Genomic DNA, 25,810 nt, shown 5'->3' with positions numbered 1-25,810 from the left:
TTTCTTTACTCTCCAGAAAACAAATATAGTCTCTCCTGGTTTAGCAAACTCTGTACTTGCATTTCCACAGCTACACCTCACTTTAAGCTTAAAACTCCTGTTCTTTAATACCTTAATACATAGCTTCTAATCTACCTTTTCACATGTCAACCCAGTAAAGTTTATGTGTCATATCTTCTTTGGTTAAGGAGGAAATCCCAGGTTATGATGAGTAGATCCAGGCTAAGCCCTTAAAATCTGATAATGGAGGCTAGTACCACTCCTCTTGATAGTTTGATCTGTGGATAATTCCTTAACGGAAAGGTGGAATTAGAACTCTGTCAAAGTAGGAGAGAAAACATAGCTGCAGAACTTTATGAAAGAATATCATCTTTCTAAAGAGGAACACATAGGGGCTGGAGTGATAGTACAGTGGGCAGGGCATTTGCCTTGCATGCGGCTGATCCGGGTTCAATTCCCAGCATCCCATATGGTCCCCTGAACACCGCCAGGAGTAATTCCTGAGTGCAAAGCCAGGAGTAATCCCTATGCATCATCAGGTGTGACCCCCCCAAAAAAATAGGAATGCATAGAGATTTGGCATTGTACTTCAAACAGATTCTTAAAAAAATAGAAAGGCAGTTTTAGAAGTGTTTCAAATTGTAAAGTTGTTCTATAATCATCTAAAATTCAATTTAATAGTCATTAGCAACTTAAATGCTTTGGGCCTAAAATTGTTTCTTCCTATATCTGCACTGGCAAAGTTATACATTTATTAGACAAAAAAATTAAAAGATGTATTAGAAACTCAGCACAGTTTCTTCACAGTTTCTTCCCCTTCTCAAAAAATAAAAATGAATACATCAAATAAAATAAAAACAATAAAACAGTCATAATGTAGTATGCATAATATGGAAATATGGAATTTTCCTCACTCTATCATGGGTCCTACCAGCTATCAATGGATTAATAATTTTTCATTAATTAATTCTTTTATATTTAATTTAAAGGGCGATTTCATTATCTCTTCAAATTCAACTTAGTGCTGAATATGAAAATTATTTTACTAGAGCTATTTTAAAGACCAAAACTCTCTGAAGGAATGAGATGTGCTTAGTGTTGTATAATCACATATAGTCAGTCACAGAGAGAGAAGCTAGTAAATGATGGCAATAAAATGAACAATTTTTCAGGTATTTACGACTATCTATACATATACATATATTATAGATAGGGAATAATGCTAGGATATATGATTGTTAAAGGAGTACATATATATACATATACATATATATATGTATACACCAAATGTTCCCTAAGAAATAGAGATAATGTCTGAATTTTGTCTCACACTCCAAGTGCACATTTTGAAGAGGAGCTATTTCAACATATTGATTATAGTATTTTCAAATTTCCACCAAGACAAACATTCTAAAGAATGATTTAATCTTATCTCATATACTTTGGACTGTCTATACCAAGTACTACTTTTTTATATTTGATCTTACCCTGTTTGACACAACAGCAATGAAATCGTGATGTTTAAATGTAAATTTAAAAACACCATTTATCTTGGCTTTAAGGAAGATAATAAAAGAGATTCTAATGGTGGATAATAGAATAGTCAGAGCAAATTGGCAGTCAGATGAATAAAGTGAATTTTAGAAGTGGAGAAGATAAAGGTTGATTCTTCAACTTTAAGTTAAGTCTAAGTGGAAACCAAGGGGGAAAAGACCAATAGGATTTATACATAATGACAGAGGCAAGGGATCACCATAACAATTTTCCTGGGCTGGAGTTCTGCTAATCTCCCCTCCAAGTCTCACACCAATAGCTCTGACTCTTGTAATACGTTTTGAAATGATATATTTGCAAGCAGAAGCAACTACATTGTCAAGAAGTGTTTTTTTTCTTAGGTCTTTAAAAGAAATCAAAACAACATTTGGTTAGTCATGATTAATATTTGGAAGAAGGAATGTTTATATTTTCATTGTTGTTTTTATGTATGAGTCAACGAATATATTAGGTATAGATAAATTTGTTGCTTTTTGCGATGAGGTTTGGAATCTGGTTGCTTCCAAAATAAGACAGCAAAGTACCTTATCTCTGACTCAGAAAAAAAAATGTGCCTCTTGAGAGAAAAATCCATTTCATTATAGACCTTATAAATCCCTCAGAAAAACAAAAATAAGAACTTAACTGCCAACTTTCTGCATTCTTACTTTGAAATCTCTTCCAGAGTGGAGAAAAATGATGAATAAATATTTAACCACATTGTTTTGAATAAAAGTTATAATATTCAGTTAGTACCCTGTAGCAATATGCTGACATCACCCCTCAGACCTGATAGGTTATGGGAGGTCAAGCATATTTTACGGGGATCACATTTCCTTTCTTCCTCTCAGTCCTGTATATTTATGTGGCTATTTGCATCATTTAAGAGTTAGATCGTCACCACCATGTTAACTCATTGGCTCAGCTTCACACATTGACACTAATTTCAGAGAGACACATGCACATCCAGTAAAATCCATGGGTACACGGGTCATCAGACTGAAAGCTCTGAGGTACCCTTGGGAGGGGGACAGGCTGAGTCCCACCCTGTCAAAGCCCAGACAGCCACACGCCATACCCACAATCTAGAGCTGCCATGCCAACAGCCCAATTTCACTGCTTCATACCTAATTTCTGCAGAAAAATCAAACCAACAAAAACTGCAGGTGGACCAGTCTTCAAGCTGATAACACAGGTCTTCTCTGAGCGGGAGTAGACAGCCTTCCCCAATGTCTGTACTTCCAGAACCCTGGCAGTCACACCACACACACACACACACACACACACACACACACACACACACACACACATACACACACACACACACCACAGTTGCCACCATGTAAATTCATCAGCCCAGATCCTGGAATTCCTGGAAGAGCAGCTGCATAAACAGAGCCACAATACCTCCAAATTTCACAACACTGGCAGACAAATAGGAGCACATCAAATTAGATGAAAAAGTAGCATAGAAGTCAACTAAGCTCAATAAGGAACAATGACACAGAAAGCTCAACTAGAAACTAATAGCTTAGTAAACTCTCAGACAATGACTTAATGACCCCATGTGGAGATCTAACAATTTTCACAAATCTTCTTTTACTAAAGTACTTTTTGATAATCCCATTTAGTTATGACAATATAATATAAATGAGTTGGTACTTGTTAAGGAGGTAGTCTTGGGGGGATGGGTAGAAAACTGGGAACAATGATAGAGATAAGATCACAATCACACAAGTAGGCAGTTGGTGTTGGAAGATTGAGTGCCCAAAACAACTGTATCATAAAAAAAATTGTAAACCATAGTATTTAAATAAAATATAATAAAAATTAAGTACTTAAAAAAGACTTCAATTGTACTTGTTTTGTCAAGTATTCTTTGACATAAGCCTCCCTAATCATTGCCTTACTCAGAAATTCATAATAATTTTCTAGTACTATTTGTTCTACCCCAAACTCCTCCCCAACTACAGAAGATATAGAACAGAGTTGATCCATGATCCTATTGGTCTATTCCAAAGATCCTATGATGAGAGGAAAAGAGTAAAAATTTACTAAGGACATTAAGGGAAAATATAGACTGAGTTCTCATCCATGCAAAAATAGATATTAACATTGCATATTATTCATCAACTTTTTATAACATCTAATTGAATTAACCATTTGCAATTTATGTAACAAAATTTTACACATAATCATTGAGTCCTCACAGAAACTCCTTTAATTGTAATGATTAATGGGACTATTTTCAGGCAATAAAGGAAGACCCAGAGAAGTTAGTGACCTGATCAAGGTCAACTCATTAACATATTAAAAAAGGAACATGAAGCCAAGGTAAACTGATTCCAAAACCCACGCTGTATGCAGAGATGTAATTTTATTAATTTGTGAAGATTTGAGGAGTCTGGCAGATATAATCTGACTTAACAGTACACACTCCTAGGATAGATGATGATGATAACAGGGAGAATTAACTGCCTAGCCTAGAGACTAGAGAGATGAACTGCAGTGAGGAGAAAAATTGGAGAAGATGCCGCATAGGCAGTGACAAGATGGAGCGATTCTTTCCATGTGTGATAATAGATAATAACCCTGGGTTTATGGAGTATGACTCAGAGATCATTCTGTCACAAAGAAAGCTTAGTTCTAAAACAGATGTAATTACACTGTTTCTATATACCAATCAGAATATCGTACTTTGACATATGGGTTCTCCTGTGGTCCTGCACCAGGGGGCAAAACTGGAATTTTTAGCACCAGCTTTTAAGAACAATTTGGTCTCATCAAGTCAAGGGACAATCCCTAGGTGGGTAATGCAGGGGCATATAATCATCCTCTCTCAGAATCCTGCTAATATCTCGCCAAACTAAAATCTCACAGCACACCCAGTGCTTGTTCGAAGATAACTGGAGAATCATGCGTATTGGTGCTCATTCAAAATGGATTGCAGGTTCCTTTACAGAAATAGAGTTGCCAATCATGAAGGGACATTCTGACATGAAAAATCTAGCCTTTGACTTGAGATGAAGTTCCAACCAGGACTTGGTTACAAGACTATTTAGGATGTGAGGTTCCAGCCTCAGAGTTGTTAACCAGGTAAATTTCTTTCAAAACATCGTTCAGAAATCCCTGTGAGAATATGATGTCTGTTGACTACAACAAAATCATAAAATCACAAATGTTAGTGACAAAATCAGCAGTAGTAGCTAATATTTATTGAACAATCAGGATTAACCAAAACCTATTTTATGTGCTTTACATTTACTAATTCGTATAATACATGCAGATATAGAGAGAAGGCAAGGTAAATATGGACATAAGCCAGGCATAACTCATACTCAGGATTAGTATTACATATAATTCATGTTTTGATATCCCTCTTGTCAGGTAGAATTATAGGATTAGCCTAAAAGCCCAGAGATTCCAGATTAGAGGTTTCTATATATAAATCTATAAATCTAGATGTCTATGCATAAATTCATAAATGTAACCCTTTAGTTACATGATGAAGAGTAACAGAGGCTTGAACAAAACATAAGCATTTTTCCCAACTTTAGATTAAGACAAGAATCCATTCAATTATAAACAAGTCATTTTTTTTGTATTTTTTAAATTTTATTGAATCACCGTGAAATAGTTAGAAACTTTCATGTTTGGGTTACAATCTCACAATGATCAAACACCCTTCCTCCACCAGTGGACATTCCCCACCATCAATATCTCCGATATAACCCCCCCTTTCCCACCCTCCCCCTGCCTCTATGGCAGAAAATATTCCCCATAATCTCTCTCTACTTTTGGGCATTATGGCTTGCAACACAGACACTGAGAGGTCATCATGTTTGGTTCATTGTCTACTTTTGACATACATCTCCCATCCCAACTGGTTCCTACAGCCATCGTTTTCTTAGTGATTCCTTCTCTATTCCATCTGCCTTCTCCCCTCCGCTCATGAAGCAGGCTTCCAGCTATGGGGCAATCCCCCTGGCCCTTAAACAAGTCAGTTTATAAGTAGACTTTGAGAGAACAAAGGATAAGATTGTTTAACCAAAAGTAAGCTTTAAGGGGAAAAATCTAGCTATGCAGAAATCCTAAGTACCAGCCAGAGAAGAATGGAATCTTTCAGAAAATGAAAATTTTCAGAATAATCTGCAACTCATGTTAAAATTATGAAAGGATCATCAACATTATAAAGAGTTTTCTCTGACAATGCCCAGACCAGTATTCATGTATGCAGAGAACTCCAGGTCAAGATCATTTAGAGGAATTGTATATAACCTCCATTGATGGGATTACATGGCGCCGGGGGCAGTCCCTGGATGTGATGCCTAGCTACTGGGAAATGGGAAATCTGGGTGAAGGATGCCCAGTCCCAATCTGAGCAGGCTTGGAGGTCTCAGCCCCCAGTTCCACACACCTGGGTTCCTTTGCCGGTTCCTTCATGCATGAGGTTTGTCTGAACGTGTGGAGAGGGGCCTTGAGCATGGCTGTGGCTAGGCTCTGGAGATCTTTGGCCGCCAGGAGCTCTGCTCGGGGTGGGGAGGGAAGCTGGAGCCCATCCCCTCTGAGGGACCCCAGGGAAGAGAGCCAAGTACACGTGGGCAAAAGACTCTCTGCGTCACTCTGTTCCGGGAGCTTGCTTTTAAGTCTCTGGATGATATCTTATAACCTACTTCTCCCTCTGGGAGAACCTGGCAAATTACTGGGAGTTTCCTGCCCACATGGGAGAGCTTCGAAAGGTCCCCATGGTGTATTAATATGCCAAAACCAGTAACAAGCTGGGTCTCATTCCCCTCACCCTGAAAGAGCCTCCAATGTGGCATAGTTGCGAAGGATGAGTAGAGAGGCTTCTAAAATCTCAGGGCTAGGAAGAATGGAGACATTACTGAGACTGCTCGAGAAATTCGATGATCAACAGGATGATGATGATGATGATGAGGTATATAACCTCCATCTGAAAGTCATTTAATGTCATTTGCTTGTCTGTTTTGTTAAGCCTTTGTCTCCTCTTGAACGTGACTCTGTCTCTCTCTTCTATCTCCTCCACTTTCTCCGCACATATCTATAGATTCATTTCAACTTCAAAAAATTGTTTCACAAGACTGTACAGACAGGGTACATAGAAGGGGGTCAGATTTGCCACTTCTGTCCAAGCAGAGCTCCAAGCAGCTGGTTGCTCTCACAATCTAAAATTGCATCCGTGCCCCTGACCAGATTCCACTGACCCAGGACAGGTCTTACCAAGATATTAATCTGCTGAAAATTTGGGTATGCAAGCTTTGTTACTGAAATTTCCAGGTTCTCTCAGAGGTGGGTAGTGGCTACCTCTCCCCACCACTCTCTAGTTCCAAAAATCTGGCAGTCATGTCCACAACCCAAACCATAATGCACAAAAGGAGAGAATAAGAGAGAGAGAGAGAGAGAGAGAGAGAGAGAGAGAGAGAGAGAGGGAGGGAGGGAGGGAGGGAGGGAAAGAGAGAAAGAGGTAGAGAGAGTGAAAGTGAGAGAGAGAAGATGCCTGCTACAGAAGCATATGGTGAGATGGATGGGAGGATAAAACTGGGGACATTGATGGAGAGATGGGTGTTGGAACATTGTACGACTAAACCCAATTATGTATAGCTTTGTGAGGTTCTCACAGTGATTCAGTTAAAAAATTAAAAAGCTATAAATGTGCACACAAACACAAAAATAAGACCATATCATTTGTCTTTTCTCCATGATATAAATATACATATATTTTTCATATTATTATACATTTTTAAAAGGAATAGTGTATTTGAAAAAAAATGGCTTCACAAAAAGTAATAGTAAGGCAGTGTGTTACAATTACTCTTTTACTTTGGATTTAATCTTGGGGTACCTAAATTAATAATATTATAACAAATAGACATTTGTGAACAAGAAATGGATTTTTTTGATTATTTTACAAGCTTGAAGTATGTCCTGGCAGCTAACTGAAATGTTTTCTTGGTCTCCCATTCATCAACTAACATCATTTCTCCTACTTGTGTCCAAATCCATATGAGCAATCTAAAAATACTCTGATCCCCATCCAGACAGGTAAAGATGTCCAGTGAATTAAATTACAAAGGACACAGTTCTCAAGAATACAGTTCAGGAGAACATGAGGTAATACTTGCCTTACTGTCAAGGTTTGTTTATACTTCCAAAACAAATTTATATTTGCCTAGATCCATCTTTTAATTTGTCTGTCTATATGCAACACGTTTCATGTTCCTACTCTTGCTCTCTAAATATGCACTTCAATATATTCCAATGTCATATCTATTTACTTCATACCTATTAAGTCCTAATAAAATTCTTGCCACTTACATCAGGGTCAGAAAAATAGCTCTACAGGCTGAGAGAGAAAGTTGTTCTGCAGGCAGAGCATATGCCTCACATGCAGGAGGCTGAGTGTTACTGACTAGCACTGCATAGTTTTCAGAGCATGACCAGGACTGATCCCCAAGCACAGAGTCAGTAGTTTCCCCTGAGCACTGATGGGGATGACCCACCCCTTCTTTAAATTCTTGTTACTTATCAACTATTGCAAGATAAGCAACATCTACAGTCACTTTCTAGTCTTTATGGATCTACTTGCAATCTGGTCTCTGAAATATCTCATATTTGATAGTTTTGAGTAGGAAAATACAATCAGATAAGACAGAAAATAAGATTATTAGCTCATGTGTATCAATAGTATTTCTCACTGCATCACTAAAATCCTAAATAAATAAGATGAACCTTTAGAAATGGGAAAAATATTGGAAATTTTTGAATAACTAATAAGACACTTATATTTATATTTCCAGGTCAAAATATAAAATGTTTATTTCAATAAAAATATGTTTAAAAATCTTATATGGGAAGATTTGATGTATTTTCTAAGCATGAATACTTTACTTATATAATGCGTATATGTGCAAATATGTATGCATTACTATTTTTTAATTTATAAAAGTTAATTATATGCATATAGAAAACATTTTTTAAATCTATATATCTGTCTACCTCACTCTCTCTATATAAAACAAAAGAAAAGAAGGAACAGTTTTATTTTATTATAATTTCCACTATTGGAGCCAGAGCGAAAGCACTGCAGGTAGGGCACTTGTCTTGCATGCAGCTGAACTGGATTCAACTCCCGGCATCCCAACAAGCCCTTGAGCCTGCCAGAAGTGACCCCTGAGTGCAAAGTATAGCTTATATGGGCTGGAGCGATAGCACAGCGGTAGGGCATTTGCCAACCCGGGTTTGATTCCTCCTCTTCTCTTAAAGAGCCCAGCAAGCTACCGAGAGTATCTTGCCCCCACAGTAGAGCCTGGCAAGCTACCTGTAGCATATTCAATATGCCAAAAACAGTAACAACAAGTCTCACAATGGAGACATTACTGGTGCCTGCTCAAGCAAATCAATGAGCAATGGGAAGGCTTATCATCATCTATCTATAATGGTTTTAGTTAGGAGTAAGCCTTGGGCCACAATGTGGCCCAAAACCAAAACAAAAGAAAAAATCTAAATAATTATTTCCATAGAAAGAAAAATTTTAAGTTTTCCTAGAGAACTGATATCATAGTAAAATGATATTTGGGGGTATTATGCATTATTTGGAAAAAAGGGGATCTTCAGTGTCTGAATTCACAGTGGCAACCTGTCTTCTTACATATGTAATAATCCAAGAAGTCTAGGATAATAATGAGTTCAAGGACTAGGGTACTGAGTTGACAGCTGTCATTTCTAGTTGTTTCAACCAAACCCTACTTAAATCCCCAAATGCAGCTTAACTTTTCCACATTCTAGTTTTTAATTTGTAAATTGGGATTTAAAGTGTTTAACCTCTTTGAAGCGTATTTAACAATTTCCAGTGACATTAGATCACAGTAATTAGTGTTTGTAAAGAGATTTGGGATTCAGGGTGAAAGCAGTTATAAAAATGCAGAATACCAGCATTTTTCTATTCCAAGAGACGACTTTAAACAAAATAGAAATGGAATAACACAATAGCCTGAGAAGACTCAAAAAAGTACAGGTACCTTAAGCCTATATCTTAACAACACCAATAGTTTTTTCCTTTAGTTTTCAAGCACAGTTTACCTTAGCAAATACTTTTTAAGCCAAATATATTAAGTCAACATTTTTTTTTGAGATAGATACATGTGGTTTTTTTCTTTTTTTTTTCTTTCCTGAAAGATGGGATTAGTGTGAGCAGTGGTAGCTGTCGGAAGCTCAAACTCCCTGCCTCCCAGAATGGGTACTTGTAATTAAAAGCTTAGCTCACCTTATCCTCCCAGTTTCCCAGGCGAAAAGCCAAAGCCTGCATTTAATTGCATATATATGTGTGCATGTTTCTAAAGCAAAGCTCCAAAGAGAGTCAATGCTTGGGAGGAGAAAAGGCAATGCACATACAGATATTTGACACAGAATCAAAAATAAGGGAAAACAGAGAAAACGGAATGAGACAAAGGAAATGTGGCACTCTGTTTGGATTTGTTACCAGCTAGAAAAGAGATCAGTTAGTGTTTGGCATTTCTCTTTAGATAAGCAGCAAAAACAAAGCAATCCAAGGATGCTGTATTTGCCTGAAGATTTGCCATAAGCATTTTCTATTTTGTTGTTATTGGTGGTGGTAGTGTATTTAAGCAGAATTATGTCAGAACTGGGAGAATGTGGTGGAAACATTCTGTTGAGGGAATAAAAAGCAATCCCAGGGGAGACTTCTGTGGCATAGAAGGAAGAATGGGTGTATTATTACAAAAAAGAACATTCATGTATTAAGTGAGGGGAAAGGGTGCAAATATTAAAAACTCTGGATCAGAGAGTGAAGTGTATTCTTAAGAAGAGGTACAACAAGAAAAGGGTTACCAGGGGCTGGCGAGATAGTCCAGGGGTTAAGGTTCTTGCTTTGTATGTATGTAGCTGGCCCCTATTTATAACCCAGCACTCTATGTGTTCCCCTTATCGCCACCAGGAATAACCACAAGTACAATGCCCTGGGCCCAGATTAGAACCATTTCCAATAAAAGTTAACAAGCAAGAGTTAGGAGACAGTAACAATAGTTATAATGATGGAAATTAAATAGAAAAGATGTGTTTATGTGTCTGTGTGCATGCATGTGTGTGTGTGTGTGTGTGTGTGTGTGTGTGTGTGAGAGAGAGAGAGAGAGAGAGAGAGAGAGAGAGAGAGATTTTCATTGGAATATAAGAACCTTCTCACCCAATAGATCATAGTAAATTAGACTCAGTAATGAGACCTTCCATAGGCAAAAAAACAAACACAAACCCATTTGCCTTTTCCCCCCAGCATGGGGTAGAGAAGGGACCACTAAGCAAATGATGCTTGGGGGCCTTGCTCGGGAAGAGACAGTATGCAGAATGTAGACTATGGACAAAACATGATGGCCACTTAGTACCTGTATTGCAAACCATAATACCCAAAAGGAGGGAGAGAGAGTAAAAGGGAATGTGTCTGCCAGAGAGGTGATGGTGGTGGGGGTAGGGGTGGGGTTGGGGAGGGTATACTGGGGACATTGGTGGTAGAGAACCAGCACTGGTGGAGGGATGGGTACTCGATCATTGTATGACTGAAATGTAATCATGAAAGTTTGTAAGTCTGTAACTGTATCTCATGGTGATTCATTAAAAGAAAGGGGGGGGATAAAACGAGGAGCATAGATCAAATACAGGGTTAAGAATTATATTATCTTAACTCACAATGCCAGATGAACTGCAGGTTCTTCTTAAGATACTCCTTGTTAAGAAGGATTGAATCCTTTGTTAAACAAACTAAGATCCAGGAAAGTGAAGTGACCAGTCAAAGTTGAAAGGTTAGTGTATCATCACTGAATCCTGCTCTCTCTTGCTGTAGAAACATTTAGCTGGGCACTCTGCTACCTAGCCTCAGAGAGCAATGTGAGGGTTTCATGGGGCTGAGGTCAGTGGGAGTCAACAAGCTCAAGCAGGCTTTAAGAACTGATTAAAAGTGGTACAGAAAACCAAGCAGACACCCTTTGTCTGGCGATGATCGTGAACAAAGCTCCAAAATTGCTATTTGTTTGAAAACTGCAGTGTTTTAAAGCCGCAAATTTGTTGGGGGTGGGGGCTAGCGTGAGAGTGGGTGTATTACTATTCAAGAGACTCAACTTGAATAGAGATTAAAGAACCAAAGTGTTTGGAAAACACTAGTCACTAGAGGTCACTGAGGTAGAGTTTGCCCGTGGAGACCAGAGTTAGACAGTACCAATGCTGCACTTGAATAAGTGAACAGCCCAAATTGACCTCCAAAGTTGACTACTTTAATTTCCCTTTTTGACTCTCAGTGTTTCTATGATCCTTAGAGGCCTGACCTGAATGTCCTTTAGTAAAATTGCTGAAGCAAGCTTTATCCCCTCCCGGAGTTCAACCCTCCTCCAAACATCTAACAGAAACCTTTCTCAGCTTGCACCAAATAATTCCTCTAAGCTATCTGCTGATAAGAATTAAGAACTATCCTCTCGCTTTGAAGATTTTACCTTACTTCTTTCCTTCCAAGTTTCCTCTCCCTTCTTCCTTTCCACAGGCAAGGAAATGAATAGAAAATTGAGGAAATTTAGGCATAAAAAGAATGAGTAGACAAAATGTAAGTACTATCATCCTTTCATTTCCCCCCTGAATCACACAAGGAAAAAAGTTCTACTTCTTAACCAGGAACTGTGGAATTATAAGAGGGAACCCACATCCCAAGCCTCTGGCAATGCTAACTAATTTTGTTCGTGTCACTGTCATCCCATTGTTCGTCAAATTACTCAAGCGGGCACCAGTAACATCTCTATTCCTCCCAGTCCTGAGATTAGCAGCCTCTCCTTACTTGTCTTTCACAAAGATTGGAGGCTCTTTCAGGGGAATGAGACCTTTCGTTACTGTTTTTGTCATATCGTTACACCACAGCTAGCTTGCCAGGCTCTGCCCATGTGGGCACAGACAGGATATTCTCAGTAGCTTGCCGTGCTCTCCAAGAGGCATATATACATACATATATACATATATATATGCATATATATGTGTGTGTGTATAATTCTCTATGATTTGTTGCCTACTGTCTGAACTCCATCAAATATGATGTGGTAATTATGGAAAATGGGAAAATACACAGAATAAATCTGTCAACATTAACATAAATATGCCTGACATTAAGAAATAAAAAACTAACAGATTTCCTCAAGATATAAATGTATAATAAAGGTAAGGTATCAAAATCAGAGGACCTGAGGTTCTGCTTTTGTTTGTGTATTAGATTATTTATGAAGCTTCACAAGTGGTGCTCATCAGCCGACTGCAATTCTTGGTAAGCCAGGTGCTGTGTTTTGTGCTAGGGACAGAAGATCTGTGCTATGAAAGTCATATGATGCTCAGCATAAGCAAGGGTACACCTTGTGATGCTCCTGGACCATTTGTGGTGTCTGAGATAGAATCAAGGTTAACTCTATGCAAGATGTGTGCCATAAACCTGTACTATCTCTCCAGCCCACATTGTTTTTTTTTGTTTGTTTGTTTAAAGATGAAATCAAAACAAACTTGCACTGAATTTAAAAATAGGAAAATTGGGAGTAGGGGAGATAGCTCCATAGTCTGGCTCACTTGCTTTGCATGCAAGTTTGATCACCAAGACTGCATATTATCCCTCTAGGAGCAACCCTCAAGAACAGACTGGGAGTATCCCCTGAGCACATGTGCATTTAAAAAAAAAAGTAAATTGAGGAAATCTGCACTATTAATTACCAGATATGACCAAGCTATTCTTTCCTTCACAATGTCACACTGGGTCTTATTTCACACTCTAAACTTAAAATCTTCAGTATCCTTTTGGGAAAAGCTTGTGTAGATTTACATAACAACGTTCCTTTTTTTAAAATGGAAATTCTCATCTTAAGTACTGCATTGAATCCCAGTTTTCTACCTTATCTCAGAAGCTCCTTCAGATGTTTCAGAGAAAAACATCTTTGTTATTCTGTTCTCTCTCATCCTCTGCTAAGAACTAGGAAACCTGTCTCTGAGTAGTTTGCTCAGCTCTCTCCAGTATATTTTCTGCTGGACACACTATCTCCTTACTTCCAAGGAACATAAGACCACAGATTTATTGATTTATAGCTGTTTGGTGAGTGTCTCCTAGCAACTGTCTAAAGACAGAAAGAGAGAGAGAGTTTCAAATCACAAACTCCTTTACAACACAAAATAATAAAAATGACTGACTTCATTCTTTAGGCAAATAAAAAAGGACTAACATCAAACATTAGAGTGGATGCAAGAAATGGAAAACAAGGGAAAGGATGGGAAGTCTTAGTTTCATAAGCTTTATGTGGGTTTAAATCTGTTACATGTTGTTATGATGGCTACATTATATAGAAATGTGATATTCTTCTGATGTTGTGTACTACTATTATTCAGTCAACACATTGATTGATATGTGAGGTCAGTGAAGTACTTGTCAACTGTTGAGGGGAAGCCTGAGTTTGGTTAATAATATCTGTTTTCCTCTCTTGATCTATGTTTTAGAGAGTTCAAATTTATAGGGGTGTAATCTGGGTGCTGGCTATTAAGATAAAGGAAGACTCAGGAAAACTAACCTCTTTAAGCTGTCATTAGTAACCTAAGAGAATAAGATGAGATTTCAAAATCAGTTTATCTCCTAAACAGCATCCAAGATTATTTGGAGTTCATATATAGACCTTGGCATATCCATTATTTACATTAGATTTTCAAATGTCTATAAAACATAATAGCAATGAAACATATCTTATGCCGATTTACTTTTAATAATGTGTTGCTTGAATATTTCAAATTATACTCAGCTAAAGTATGAGTGCTAAATAAAAAGTTAGAGAGCCATGTTTTTAGTCAGTTTATTAAAAGACAAAGCAAGCTTTGTGTATATTTTGAAAAGGCAACATTATTGGTAAGAAGAGAGGGAGGCTACAGTCATTAAATAAAGGGATGTTAAATGGTTCAGTTCCTCTTTCACAATAATAAAATGTCAGACAAGCATCAACCTTAGAGGTTTTGCTATTAGTTTTTCCCCAGAAGATGTATTTTCCCTAATAAGGTCTAAGAGGATTTCTCAACACAATGGCATGCAAAGACTACATGTAAACAATGTACAAATGAAAAGTGAATTGAAACCTATAAATTTCTTTTTACAAAGATCAAAGAGTTTTTAGGAACAGGCATAATTATAAATATATTAAAAATATCAGCATATTCCCCTGAAGAGAGGATAATGAAAGGAAACTGCTTGGAACATCAAGAAAATGCATGTATTTGCTTGCCTCAGTTTATCAAGTATACGTTATAATTGCACTGTGTGCCTTATAGGACAGTTATAAGGGCCAAATGGGTTAAAGAATGTAAAGAATTATAAAAATAACAAATAGTATTTGTGGTATTTGTGTGTGTGTTTGTGTGTCCATGTTTTTGCATGAGCACACACTAGAGTCACTGGGAAAAATAGCTCAAATATCTGGTAGTCTGGAAAAATCAATATAATTATAAATATGTACTAGTTAGAAGCAAAACTTCAATTAAAATGATAATCCAAAATTATATACTAGCATGTAATGAGATACTAATAAGAATACAAATATCAAATGTGTATATTTTGGTTTTGTTTGGGGGCCAAACTTAGATATGCTCAGGGGTTACTCCTGGTTCTGGGCTCAGGAATTACTCCTGGCAGTTCTTGGTGGAACTGTATGGGAAGTCCGAGACCAAACTCGGGTGCAAGGCAATCACCCTACCCAATGCACAACATTCTGGCCCCTCAAGTGTGTATTTTTTAGATAAAAGTCAAGCACAGCAGACCTTGGGAGATGCAATGCCATTCTTGGCATTGGGGTACAATCTGCAGTGCCTAGGAACCACGTGGGTTTAAATTCTGGGTTTGAACCACTGACCTTGGGTTCAAATCACTCCTTGTGAGTGCTCGAATCCAGTGCCTGGAACATGGTAGGCATGTGCTCTATCACTCAATCTGTCTCCCCGGTCCTGCAAGTTGGATTTCTTTGTTTTCTTTGGGGCCACACGCAGCTGGTCCGGGGCTTTCTCCTTGCTTTGCACAGAGTTATGCTTGGTGCTGTTTGGGGAACCTTATGTGCTGCTGAGAATAAAGCCCAGCTGGCTGCATGCTAGGCAATTTCCTGACCAATCATAATACGTCTCTGACAGGTTTTATTTGTAAGAAGGCCTGTGATTGTTAATATGACTATGAAACTTGGGCATGATAAAATAAATAATGACTAACATGCCACGGGAGGCTATGCAACTACTTAGAAGGATATTTAGGTCTATCTATGTTTACACAAAGATATCTCTGCGTGCAAGTATTTAGAAGGATTATTAGTTTACAATAACACAAAAATTTCTTTGTAAGATATTGCTTTTTGAAGAGTATCGTAAAAAAAGTTGTATTATATAGTTCAATGATATATTTCTACATTGACAAAGAAAAATGTTTAAAGGTTATAACTCAAAATATTAACTATAAATCTCTAAGCAGATTTTTTGAAGTGATACTCAGCTGTATTCATAACTCACTACTGACTCTGTGATTGGGGACCATATATAAGCATGGAATTTGAACCATGATTGACCATGTGCAAAACATGTGCCTTTACCCTGGATAATACCTACAGCTTCTAGATATGTTTTATAAGAACCTATTTTATCTTTTATCCACTATAGCTAACCAATATGTATATATACAGTATGGTATGCATATGAGTTGTTTTCATTACCAGAAAAAATGGTTAAAGATACTTCCAATTAGAATGAGAAAGAAATATACCCTCCTCCAAGTTTTAAACTCCCCCCAAAGATCAAAGACATCCAAAACTACTTTACTAACATCTGTGAAGAAGCAATGCAACGTAAGGATGCATATCGCTTGCTTCAAAACCATGACCTAAGTACATGTCACAGTGCTTGTCATTGTTATTAAAGCAAACATCTCACACTATTCATTTAATTCCCAAAGGCCAACATTGCTTTCTTCTTGTATGGTCACAGACAAATGCTATCATGATCCAAAAGTAACAATGAGACTAGGACAATTTGTCTGTGAGTATGGTCACAGACAAATGCTATCATGATCCAAAAGTAACAATGAGACTAGGACCCTGCTGGGGTTAGGAAGACTAACCTAGCCTGAGGACTGTGATCTGGAATATATAGTGAATGTCCTCCAGAAGAACCAAACTTTAAGTATGATATATCTCTTACCGTGCTCATACAGAATGACATTGCTAGAAATATTAGAAGTAAATTTACTGTAACTATTTAAGTGGATTACTATCAGAGGAAAGAAGAAAGTGACACACCCTGGATGGGATCCCTCCCTTAAGCGGATCTCCTAGTAATCTGGAGAAATCTCCTTAGATGAAATTTTGTCCTTGAGTTAACCTCCTGGAGGAGTGGCCTTACCTCTCTCTGTTGATTTGTTAATGTTCAACCCACCTTTGTGTCACCACCCTATGTGATTGCTACATAAACTAAACTGTAAGAGAAGTAGAGGGAGAAGACACAGAAGCAAAGCACAAAGTGAAAGAGAATCAGGGAGTCATCAGAGCCAGAAGCAGGGAAAAGAAAGAGCACAAAGCGAGTGGGCGTCAGAGTCAGAAATAAGGGTCAGAGTCAGAAGTAAGACATAGAATCAGAAGTGAGAGCGAGTGGAGCTCCAGAGAGAGAAGTAGAAGGGCTCTGAAGAGAGAGATTAGAAGAAGAGAGATTGGAAGAAGCCAGAGGAGAGACAACAGAGAGAGAGGTCAGAAGAAACCAGAGGAGAGACTACAGAGACAGTCAGAGACAGACAGACAGACAGACAGACAGACAGAAGAGAGCACAGCGGCACACACAGAAGCAGAGCACAAGAAGGAGCCATGCAGATCCAGTCCATACACGGCTGCTCGAGAGCACAGAACATGAGCAAGGAGAGCGCGACCGCGAGCCGCCCTTAAAGCCTGCAAACAACACACACACACATCACCCTTCCGCGCATGCGTTTGTATTTTTTACTCAAGGTTTACTCCTGGCTCTGCAATCAGGGATCACTCCTAGTGGAGCTCCGGAGATCATATGGGGTGTGGGAAATCAAGTTCAGATCAGCCATGCAGAAGGAAGTGCCCTACACATTTTACTATCTCTGAGCCTTTAAGGTGCTTGTTTTAACTGTGGAAGTATAACCAGAAATTAGAAATATGAACACCATTTTAAAATTAGGTCATATCAATATAGATTATGTTCACTACACTGATCAGTACATTGCAAATCTGTAGGTTCGATTTCGTAATATTCACAAGCACATTACAGAAAATGTAATTCACTTACATGAAAGAATAGAATAAAATATAAAAAAATATTTGTGTCATATTAAATACTTTCTACATAATAGTGCTGATTTCTTTGTTTTAGTCTTGTGGTAGCATTTTGTATTTTGTCCCTGCAATTCATAAGATTTTCAAACAAAATTATATTTTTTCTCAACTCTATATAAAAATGAACAACTGTACAAGAAGGAAGACTATGAAAATAAAACCTAGAGGTACTTATTATTTTATCTTCTTGTAAGACAATGTGCATAGATAAAATACAAATGAAGACAGGGACCTAGATAATACCTCCCCTCTTGAATTTGTAGTGCCCCACACATCTGCTTGACACATTGGCCAAGGGGTCCCACTTGTATGCTGTGGATAGAATATTAATGGTACTCAAAACCAAAATCCACTTCTTTATCTTTGCCTGTTAGGCAGAGAAGACATTAGCGTCTTTGGTTGACTTAGTATCATGTAGCAATCTCAAAATATATCAAATGAAAAAGTTAAAACATAAAAAATGTACTTTTGAAGACAAGATCAACAGTATTGCCCACATTGACTTAGAAACTGCAGCCGAAAATACTATTAACCATTTCATTTCAGTCTTAACTGTGATCCTGTCAGCATGAAAGCTACCAACTTTTGCTACATCTCTCACCACTCACCAAGGGCAGCAATACAGGAATCAACACAGACCTAGATAGCACCAGAGAGGCCAGGAGAACTTCACAGCTGCTATAAGGTAAACTCTCAAATCGCTTAACAGCACTTCTTAAACACAGACTGCTAGTGTGATGTCTCTAACTGCTCACTGTCAGGAAATTATCAAAATGACTGTTGCTGCTTGGTATCTTTTTAATTTGCAGTTTTGTTGTGTTATTTGGAATTAGAATATCTTTGATTTTTATGTGGCCACTATCCTATAACAAACTAGTTTTAAATGTATGCAAGTAGTGTGCAAAGTGTGCACAAGGAAGAGGGGTAGTTTGGTGCTACTGGGAAGGGGTCAGCACCCCTTAGCAGAACAGTTTCAAGACTGTTTTCCATTTCAAGAATCTGTGTTTGTGACTTTCCATGCTCCAACCAAATATTAGGCAGATAACTTTTACAAATGTATCAAGCAAGAGTGATACATGAAATGGAATGATTCATTGAGATTATAATGCCAAGAGGAGCACAAAATAATCCCATAAATATTTTTCTTAATTATTTCTTTTATATGACAACCTGCAAGTGATGCAGTATCTGACAATTTTTGAAATGACTATATAAACACTATTTTTTACCTGTAGCTTAATATATGATATTTCTGCAAACTAAAGCTAGTATAGGGAAGCAAGAATATATTTTATTTGCACAGTCTTGATAATTGATATTTCTATACCTTTAAAAAAACTATTTTGACTTAGTATAATGGTTTTCTTCTCAAGATCTCAAATACAAAAAAAGTAACAGTGAAAATCTAAAGAAGAAAACAGTCTATAGTACACTGACAGGTCTTCATTCTTACTTAACTCTCAAATCTGTGATTTTCTTCATAAACAACCCATGACTGTAGAATCTTTGTCATATTTATGAGACCTTATACCATAGTCAGAGTTTTGATAGTGCCTTTACAGCTATATATTTAAAATTAGATAAATGACTTTTCTTAGCAAGGCAGTTATCTAAATGCATAATAGTTTTGTAAAAAGATAGCTGGTATACACTGAAATGAGATATTACAGCACTCTACAATAAAAGTATTCAGGATGTTTCTTTTATGTGGGGGGTTGGAGGTAGCTACTCACAGAGATGCTCAGGGGTTACTCCTGGCTCTGCACTGAGGAATTACTCTTAACTGTGGTACAGAGATCATATGGGATGCCAGGGATTGAACCTGAGTTGACTACATACAAGGCAAGTAGGCAAGTTCTTTACCTGCTTAATCTCTCTCTAGTCTCTTGTGATATTTCTATAAACTTTCCAGAAGCTGAAAATCTGCATAACTTTAGTCTGAACCATGCTGCACCTTGTAACAGAGTTTTGTGGGCAGATGAAGGTATCTGGAAATCCAAATTTAGGCGAAGAGAGATCATGTTAGTATAGCACTGTAGCACTATAGCACTGTTGTCCCGTTGTTCATCGATTTGCTTGAGCAGGCACCAGTAACATCTCCATTGTGAGACTTGTTGTTACTGTTTTGGGCATATCAAATACACCATGGGTAGCTTGCCAGGCTCTGCTGTGCGGGTGGGATACTCTCGGTAGCTTGCCAGGCTCTCCGAGAGGGACAGAGAAATCAAACTGGGGTCAGTCACGTGCAAGGCAAACACCCTACCAGCTGTGCTATCACTCCAGTCCCATGTTAGCATAGGAGTGATAATACCAAAAGGAAGAGGATTTGAAGTCCAAATTGTTAGATCCAGAGAAACAGAGACTCCTCTAGATTTGGGCTAGACTTCCAAAAGATCTGCTATATAAAAGTGAAAACAAATAAACCAGTTTTTTTTAAAGCCAAATAAGATGTTTGGTTCATTTCTAGCAATATCTGAAAGAACAGATGACTAAAATCATGTTGTTCTTTAGAATTTAAGCAAGGCAGCACTCAGTGGCTAACCATGCTGGAGAACAGGATCTGGGTGTTGAAGAAAAGATCTTTAGGAAATACTGAGCCCTAAACAGGTTTGTGCCTGGAACTCATTTGATTCAACGACCCAAAAGGCAAAGCAGTATTTCAGGTGGAATGGAACAGGAAGGCAGAGTGAAGCAGGGAGTGCGGTTAGAGAGCGCTCAGCTTGGTGCTGATGCAGTCCTTGGGAGAAAAGGGACACCTGGCATAGGGCTACATACTAATTTTCTTATTCCTGCTGGTAGAGAATTAGTTTCTAATATACCACCAGGCCTGAATCTTAATGATTCAGGAATTAGGCAGAGCTGAGCAATCTGTTGGGAGCTCTTCCGTTGCCACAGCTGGGAGTACAGTGGCAGGAACTGACAAAGAAGTCCATACAAAGTGGGGGATCTTTTTATTTTAGGAAATTTATAATAAAAGAGAGAATCCATTTAAAGGGACACATTCAAGGCTTCAAGAACACATGAAGCTTAACTATTTAGAGGAAGTGAATCTATGCAATGCTTTTTGTTGCACACATTTCAAATATATAAGTCACACATCAGTTTCAGATATTAAGTCTAGGGATTATTCATGCATTCAGACTGTTCCAAAATCTCTGTTACAGAACTATTCTTAGGGAAAGTCTTAATGCAAAGTGACAATTCTGCTTTCAGTACCATAACTCACTTGTAAAGTGAGGACCTGGGGAACGTATTTAGAAGATGATCTTTAAGGTCCTTTCCACTTCTAACATCCTGTGACCCCAGGACTCGGACATTCATGCAGTATGTTGACGCTGCTAGATAGGGGTTATATGATGAAGAACATTTAGACTTCTCTAGGTACAAGGACTCTTGGGGAGGAGTGGAACTCTGATGCTTATTTGCTCCTGAACATGAGCAAACCAGCTAGAACCCTATAATCAGTTTCCCAGTTCCTCTACTAATCAAGACCATCAACCTGTCAGGGGTATAGTAGAGTTGACTGCTCTAACACCAAATCAGATAAATTCCCTATTAATTCTTATTTACTGTATCAGAATATCTTCTGGAAAGCCAGAAGGTTGATACTCTGGAGTAGAGTGATTGAGCCTGATTTGTTCACAATGCTTCCTAATCCCATCTCTGCAGTGCAATCTGACCACATTGTTTCCATTCATGAAGATGAGTTTAGTTCCCCAAAGGTCTTCAAAGAGAAACAAGATGACTTTCCAGACAACAAAGCTAGCAAATGATAGATAGACACTGCTGGTTTTAATTTACTGGTTCAATCAGATATATTTTAAGAAGGTCTTTGAATGTCTCCCTGCCTACTTTAGCAGATGTTCCCATTCTATGTTGTTTCAATTCCACAACCATTGAACAAGTAAAAGTAAAGGACAATGATAGTATCTTCCCTCTTAATAATTTACCCTCTATATCTGGCCTATGCAGCAAAGTAGTCACTATTTAAATGTGGCTGTTAAGAACTCAAAATGTGTTTGGCACATCTTGGGCATAATGTGTGTTAGATGCACACACATTCAAGGATTTGGTAAAAAAAAAAAGATGTAAAATATGTCACTAATTTTAATGAAGACTATATAATGCAATAACTATGAGACAGGTTGTATATATTGGACTAGGTTAAATATTACTAAAAATAATTTCCTATTTTTAAGATATCTTTATGTGACTACTAGAAAAATTTTAATTAAGTATGTGGTGATATTAGTGATTTCCATTCTATTTTTCATTGGCCAATACTAACAGTAAGCAAATCAAACACTACAATCTTATGTGACAAGGGCTAAAAGATGCCAGACATAAAATATTATGGAAACTTCAAGAAAGTATATGTGATCTGGAATTTTTTCCAACTCCTTACTTCCCAAGTCCATATTACTGGAAACATTTACCAAAATTTATGGTTTTGCTGCTGTTAATACTTACAACAAATAATTTGGCTCTGGTCTAAAGTTAAACTTTGCATTGTTTGATCTTCTCAAAAACTTAAGAATTTTTTTCTAGTCTGTATTTTATATTTGACTTTTTTGACAACTCTTTGTTTCTGTATTATGGAAGCTTGTCTCATAACTCAATAGCTCTTTTGTGCTTGAAAATGTTCAGGGGTCTGGAGAGATAATACAGTGATTAAGGTGCTTGCCTTCCCATCTAGATTTGATCTGGCACCACATATGTTTCCCTGACGATTATACTTCCAACAATTAGTGTTGTGCCAGGTAGATAGCGTTCACCTATAAAAGGCTATTGCCCACAGAATGAAAATGGTTTGTGATAAATAAAATGAATGCTACCTTCCTGGCAGATATGGAATTAGAGCTGGATCTTAAAAGACAATAAAATCTTATCATTTAAGGAGATAATTGTCTTAGACAATGGAGTAATAGAAGCAATTGGCAAAATATTGACAGAGATTCAGGAAACAATTTATGGGCCAGTTTGAAAACAGATCAAATAAGCATGGAAAGAGTAAAAAATGATAATATTTGAGAGTCACATATGTTGTAAAAGGCTTGAAATCCCAGGCTAAATTTGAACATTTTAAAGTAATGAAAGGTAAGAGGAAATCATAAAGTATTTTGGAGAGGAAATAGCATGAACACTGATGTTTATGAATAAAGCAAGAGCATTGTTACATAGGATAAATAAAAGTAAAGATTTTGATATTTTAATAATATTAATATTTCAAATATTTCACTATATATATAAAATATCTGTGAAGATGAAATATTGGGTAAACAGTTAAAAGGAATGGTGAGAAATAAAACAAGAAGAAATCTTCGCATCTGAATAAATAGGAACAATTGAAATCAAGCCACCAGGACCGGAATATAAGCCACAATTATCTTCAAGCATAAATGATCACTAGGAAACTTACAATCCTGCTAATGGGTAAATATGACCACATGTGTTTATGAAAGCAAAAACTAAGTCTGACTCATAAGTGTCTCCTGCCTTTGAATCATCAGAAAGATCATTATTGTTTCCCCTCATTTTGGTTAGAGAGGTAAGTCTAGCAAGCTAAAAGCCATTTTCACTAGATTGAAGTACTCTTATAAAATGGAAAGTGTTGGTCCTTCTCTCATGAAGAATGAAGGGCAAGATGAAATTATTCTGAAGCCAATCATCAAGGACAACCATTTTATCTAAATCCTCTTGAATATCACATCATTATGTAGGACTGTGTATAAGAATTACTGGCTTGAATAATGACAACAACAGAAAGGGTTATTGAAAATTTTGCTTTTCTCAAAAAAAATGGGGCTGCAATTTTTTCAAAACTCACATCTTAATGTGCTTTAATAGCTCTATTATACTCATAATATTTACTTTTAAGAGTCCTTGCTCATATTTTATGAGGTAAAGGGCTGCTGGCCATTGCATAGGAAGGGAGAGAAAAAGAAAACGTTATTTCAGAGACACACAAAAGAATCTCAGAACTGAGCCTCTCTCTGAGGAGATGCCTCCAGACTTTAAGCTAGGCCGAGTTCACCAGGATGCCTCAGATGGGAGCAGGTGTCATCCCTCCACCTGTTCCCAAAAAATGCTGGTAGCTGCCAACTTCTAGAACCCAATGAGAAAAGCAGGTACCAGATTCAAGTGATGGCAAGCTCCAGGCCTCACAAGATAGGGTTGAGCTGGTCCTTCTCATCTCCTCATCCCTATGGGACCCTGGAGGTCACACCCATAAATTGCCTCCAGTTGCTATTTAAGCTCTTTAATGGCCATGATCCAAAGGCACACAAAAGAATCTCAGAATCAAGCAGCTTGATGCAGAGATACCTCTGGACTTTAAGCCAAGGCAAATTCACTGGGGTGCCTCAGACCCTAATTATTTACAAGTTTAGAATTCCAAGAGTATGCAGTTGCACTTGCGTCCACATGACATCTTATGATATTCATAACAAGCAATACAAAATAAATTATCTAGCATCTGTCTTTTCGGCAGGTTTGAGTGGTGGGGAGAAAATTCAAAATAACAGTGGTGGATAGGTGTAATGGTGGTGAGACTGGTGTTGAAATACTGAATGAAATCCATTATTATGAACAACTTTATGAAAATTAATTTCTTAAAAAAGAAAATCTTATTTCATGTTTTATTATTTTGTTCTTAATTGAAACTTAGAAAATTTAATATAAAGATGGAGTTCCAGGAGAACATTTGTTTGCAAAATACTGAAATGAGAGACAAGGGAACAGAGGATATAGTAGGGATCAAAGAGCACTTGAATCTTTCTGCTTCTACCACACAAATATTGAGAACAAGGGTGCTCTAAGTAGGATATCTATCTAGGACATGGAGGTCTTTAATGAAACATTTTTAGCTACATAATATTTACGGTTCATTGAGATATACTATTATTTTATTATATGAAGTCTGATCTATGGGCTTTCTAAGACAGATCTTTCTGAAATCCTTGGGTTTTCTCAATGATAGAAATGTCTCTGCTATATTGTTGGTATTACCAAATATCCAAACTACAGAGTCAACAACAGTGAAATCCTGAGGCCCAAACTTTAAATTAAAAAGGTGCCTGTCCAGAGGGCAGGCTGGAACAGCAGGGCTAGTGGGGAGAAGAATGGGAGAAAACCTGGCCACACTGGTGGAGGGAAGCTGACATTTGTGATGGGAATTGCTGGACCATTTTATGTCTAAAATTAAATTATGATTAACTTTTTAAATCATGGTGCCTTAATAAAATTTTTAAAAAGAAGTGTTTTTGTTTTTTGAGTATTTTGTCTGAGTATTTTGAATTATACCTGAGATTATAATATTAGACTCAAGGGAGCATTTAGATATCCATACAAAGGAACTGATCACCACGTAGAAATACTAACAAAATAGTACAGATTTGGAACATTGCTCCAGCCTTACTCTAGGGAGGAACAGGAAACTGGGATATTTCAAAAAAATGGGCAAAAACATAATTAACTATTCTTTTGCAGAGAAAATACATACACTATATGCATAAATATATGTATATATAAATATATGTGTATATGTATTCTTTTTTGTGGGTTTCATTTTATTTTATTATTTTGAAATTATTTTTTATTGAATCACCTTGAGATAGAGCATTACAAAGCTGTTCATAATTGAGTTTCAGTTATACAATGTTCCAACACCCATCTCTTCACCAGTGTAATTTTTCAGCACTAATGTCCCCAATTTCCCTCCCACTCCCCCAAACCATCCCTCACCCCAGCCTGCCTTTATGGCAGACACCTCTCTCTTTATCTTTCTTTCTGTAATTTTAGGCATTGTGATTTGCAATACAGATGCTGAAACACTATCATGCATATCCATTTAGTTACTTTCAACACTCTGTTCT

This window comes from Sorex araneus, chromosome 2 (assembly GCF_027595985.1).
Source record: "Sorex araneus isolate mSorAra2 chromosome 2, mSorAra2.pri, whole genome shotgun sequence".
Classification (NCBI taxonomy): Eukaryota; Metazoa; Chordata; class Mammalia; order Eulipotyphla; family Soricidae; genus Sorex; species Sorex araneus.
The sequence above is the reverse complement of the archived record's forward strand: the minus strand, read 5'-3'. Positions refer to the sequence as shown.